Source organism: Mustela nigripes, chromosome 7 (genome assembly GCF_022355385.1).
Source record: "Mustela nigripes isolate SB6536 chromosome 7, MUSNIG.SB6536, whole genome shotgun sequence".
NCBI classification, from domain to species: Eukaryota; Metazoa; Chordata; class Mammalia; order Carnivora; family Mustelidae; genus Mustela; species Mustela nigripes.
In genome coordinates this window covers 60,647,864-60,652,489 of record NC_081563.1, presented here as the reverse complement: position 1 = coordinate 60,652,489, position 4,626 = coordinate 60,647,864, and the positions used below count along the sequence as shown (strand labels likewise).

Genomic DNA, 4,626 nt, shown 5'->3' with positions numbered 1-4,626 from the left:
ATAGCAAAAGATTGAAAACAATGCAGGTATCTATAGATGTGGAATTGGTTAAGCATAATGATATTCACCTATTGAGATACTACACAGTCTTTTAAAAGAATGACGCGGAAAGTTGTCCAAGATATACTGGTAAGTGGAAAATGTATTATAAAACAGTATGATTCCTGGGTGCCTGGGTGGCTCAGTGCATTAAGCATCTGCCTTCAGCCCATGTCACAATCTCAGGGACCTGGGATCAAGCCCTGCATTGCGGAATCTGCTTCTCCCTCTCCCTCTGCCTGCTGCTCTGACAACTTGTGTTCTCTCTCTCTCTCAAATAAATAAATAAAATCTTAAAAAAAAAAAAAAAAGACCTCTAAAGACATTCCACTAGGAAACAATGGTTTTACTTGCCTCCTTCTAATTAGAAAGATTCATGTCTTATTCTATGTACTGTTGATCCCCAGATTACAATTGTGAGACTGAACTGCCTAAGGAACACTCATCATCTGAAAAGCAACTTAAAGCCTATGCTGTCATCAACAGGGCTGAGGTGAATTCAGTGTCACAGACAAAGGAACAGGCTTTACTGGGAAAGTGGCAAGCCATGAGTCTGCAAGAGAAGGCACAGGGGATATACTGGGAGCAGGGTGCTCTGTCAGACTTGTCATAAGGGAGCATTCCAGAGAAGAGACACCTCCCTTTTGCTCTCTCCATGACCAAAGCTGTGAACATTCTTGTCAGTGGGGTCCACACAGACTCTTTGGTATCAGGCTGTCAGGGTTTAGATGTCAACTGTCAGGAGTTATCTGAGAGAACCAGCTGCCTGTATCTGGACTCTGGGGGTGGGGATGGATGGGGGTGGGGGGTTGTCTTTGGGAGGTCACAGCCTCTTCTGCTGGGAAGGAAAAAGCTACTGGTGCTGTGGGAAGCTGAGTTTGGAAGAAACAGGGAAGGGAGACCATTGGTTACAGCTGGTTCATTGTCCAGGAAACCCAGAGTGATCTCCTGGGATCGTCTACAGACTAGTCACCGCTGACATTGGTTTGTAGCGTCATCCTTTTATATAAAAAAATGGAAATTTTAGGATTCTGTTTTTATAAAAAATGTTGAGGTGCTTGCTTCTGCCACAATTATTTGTAATCACAAGGACATTATGTAGGCCTTCCATTTTGTGCCAATCTAAACAAAATTTAAATATTTTAACAGTTGGCATTTAGTTAAGAATTTTAAACATTCAGTGCCCTTCTGGCTTTGGCTATGAATGGGACTCTTTGGAGTTTTGTCGCTTACATGTTGCCACCTGCCGGAGAAGAGAAGGAGTGCAACTGAATGCTTTACCTGGAAATCATACTTGCCCTCAAAGAAGTCGCCCCTTATTGCCCCAGGTGAAGACAGAGGAATGCATGTGGTTGGACTCCAGGAGAAGGAGGTTCTCTGACCGTTCAGTTCCTGAGAATGTCCTGCAACCTGCCTCCATCCCTTTACCTCAAGAGAATGGAAGGTGTTGGAGTGGGCTACTACTAAGGTAAGCCAGGAAAACATCAGGGAAATTCACTTATGGATTCTGAGAGCCAAGAGAAGTGCCAGTGGTAATATTATTGGCTGCTTCAATACCTATATTTGGAGATCAGAGCAGCTTTGATATGTTTCTATACTCTGTGGGCAGGTTAGGTTTACTTATTTAGGCTTGTGTCAGATGACTTTGGAATAAAAATTACAGAAAGCTCTTGTCAATCACGTTCTTTATATATAAACTCATTCACCACAGACCACTAAAATTTTTTCATGGTTCCCCGAAAGTATTTAACTTTATTGTTTGTTTTAAGAATGTCACTAGGTGAAATTATTTCTCAAATCTGCCAGCTTCCTCACAGAGCTCCAATTCAGGTAAGTAGGCTCTTTCATGGATCCCCCCCATCCCTGCCCTACCCTACCCCTACTCTCCATCCTGACAGAGCTCTGCTTTCAGTCGTGCCAACCTCCAATCCATTCTCTCCCTGCTACTAGAATGATCATTATAATATACAGATCTCAGCATACTACTGCTCTTCTTTAAAAATCCTTCAATGGTAGGGGTGCCTGGGTGGCTCAGTAGGTAGAACATGCACTCTTGAGCTTATAGTTATGAGTTCAAGCCCCTTAATTGGGCATAATGATTACTTAAAAATAAAATCTTCAAATTAATTAATTAATGAAATTAAATCAGTGAAGTCCTTTGATGGGTTTTGAAGTCCAGGCTCTTTAATAAGCTTAGGGGCCGTGGAGGGGCTAGCCTCCCCTCTTCATTTAACTCTGTCCCTTTCAGATCTAGCCAGGAACTACCTCCATTTCCCAAGACCTAGATTTTTTTTTACTTCTGGACATTCACACCCCCACCCCCCACCCCGTCACTGCAGTCTCTTTGAGCAACAGTATGACTTTTACCCAGTCTTTAGGCAGAGCACGGGCACACTCTGGGAGGAACAATGTCCTTGTCCCCATTCCCTTTACACCTAGGCTTTCTGAGGACAGAGACTGGGTCTTGTTTACCTTGGTATCCCCAGTGCCTGGTACCATCACTGGCACATAATATGTGTTCAAAAAATAAATGCCTATGTGAATAAATGAAACAGCATACTTGAAAATTTTTTAATTCCTGAGAAAAAACACATATGCTGTCAATTTTATGGACCTAATTAGAATCAAAGTCTTTAAAACTAGGTTTTCGGGTAAAGGAGAAATTCATAATTTACTCTCACAATTTTATTTTGAAAGTACTAACACAAAAATAAAGTTAAACAAAACTAAAATGTTCCTCTGAATTCATTATAAATGAAACAAAACTCATGAGAATCATTCAAATCTTTTTTTGTTAGACCTGACCTTCTCAATAGACTCTATTACTTAATAATGAGATTTTTACAAGAGCAAAATACTATTATGAAAAATAAGTGTGACTTTATACACTGATTAAATTTGACCATATTTAAATAAATCTAACTAAGAATATTCTTTCCCACTAAAGAAGCAGTGAAAATATTTTGAATAAACTACAGGAGAAAAAAATTTGTAGAATACATTTTTCCTCTTAAGAAGCCAAAAAGGAGGGGAGGAGTCAAGATGGTGGAGAAGTAGCAGGCTGAGACAATATCAGGAAGCAGGAGATCAGCTAGATAGCTTATCTAACCATTGCGAACACCTACAAATTTAACGGGAAATCGAAGAGAAGAAGAGCAGCAATTCTAGAAACAGAAAATCGACCACTTTCTGAAAGGTGGGACCTGCAGAGAAGTGAATCCAAAGTGACCGGAAGATAGGCGGGGGGGGGGGGGGGGGGGGGGGCAGCTCCGGTCAAGCAGCGGAGCAACGGAGCACAAAATCGGGACTTTTAAAAGTCTGCTCCACGGAGGGACCTCGCTCCAGAGGCTAAAACGGGGTGAAGCCCATGCGGGGTCAGCAGAACCCCACGTCCCACGAAGTCACAGAAGGACTGGGGATGTCTGAGTGTCTGAGCTTGCAGGTATTAGAGCGGGGAAGCGGGCTACAGTGACAAAGCCAAGGAGTGAGCTCTCAGCTCAGGGTTACCTTGAACAGGTCGCAGGCTCGGTGAGCTTGGAGCGCGGCTGGAGGCCACGGAGACGGAAGCTCTGGGCGCTTTTCGCCAAGTGCAACAGATTGAGCGCTTTCCTACAAGCGTGACCAGAGGCCAGGGAGACGGTGGCGGTTGGGCGCTTTTCTCTGAGGACGCACTGAAGAGCGGGACTCTGAGCTCTCCACTCCTCCGGGCCGGAGATTGGGAGGCCTCCATCTTCATTCCCGTCCTCTGAAACTCTATGGAAAGCGCTCAGGGAACAAAAGCTCCAGAAAGCAAACCTGAGCGGATTACTTAGCCCGGCCCCTGGTAAGAGCGGTGCAATTCCCCATGGGGCAAAGACACTTGAGAATCACTACAACAGGCCCCTCCCCCAGAAGATCAACAAGAAACCCAGCTAAGACCAACTTCACTCACCAAGGAGAACAGCGGAATTCCAGAGGAGGAGAAAGCAAATCTTATCTGGACAAAATGACAAGGTGGAAAAACTCACCACAGAAAAAAGAACAAGAGGCAGTAGTGAAGGCTGGGGACCTAAATCAATACAGACATTGCTAATATGACAGATCTAGAGTTCAGAATGACGATTCTCAAGGTTCTAGCCAGGCTCAAAAAAGGCATAGAAGATATTAGAGAAACCCTCTCTGGAGAGATAAAAGCCCTTTCTAGAGAAATAAAAGAACTAAAAATCTAACCAAGTTGAAATTAAAAAAGCTATTAACGAGGTGCAATAAAAAATGGAGGCTCTCACTGCTAGGATAAATGAGGCAGAAGAAAGATTTAGTGACATAGAAGACCAAATGACAGAGAATAAAGAAGCTGAGCAAAAGAGGGACAAACAGCTACTGGACCACGAGAAGAGAATTTGAGAGATAAGTGACACCATAAGAAGAAACAACATTAGAATAATTAGGAATCCAGAAGAAGAAGAAAGAGAGAGGGGAGCAGAAGGTATACTGGAGAGAATTATTGTAGAGAATTTCCCTAATATGGCAAAGGGAGCAAACATCAAAATCCAGGAGATGGTAAGAACGCCCCTCAAAATCAATAAAAATAGGTCCACACCTCATCAC

General features: G+C 43.2%; 1 long non-coding RNA gene across 1 annotated transcript in view; it reads left to right on the top strand.

The window, feature by feature from the left end:
* The first annotated feature begins 881 nt into the window (after nt 1–881).
* LOC132022547 (uncharacterized) overlaps nt 882–4,626 on the top strand; it is an 8,835-nt gene continuing 5,090 nt past the window's right edge. The window contains exons 1-2 of the long non-coding RNA XR_009405616.1: nt 882–1,023; nt 1,368–1,507. This is a non-coding gene — a long non-coding RNA (uncharacterized LOC132022547). The remainder of the gene's footprint in view (nt 1,024–1,367; nt 1,508–4,626) is intronic.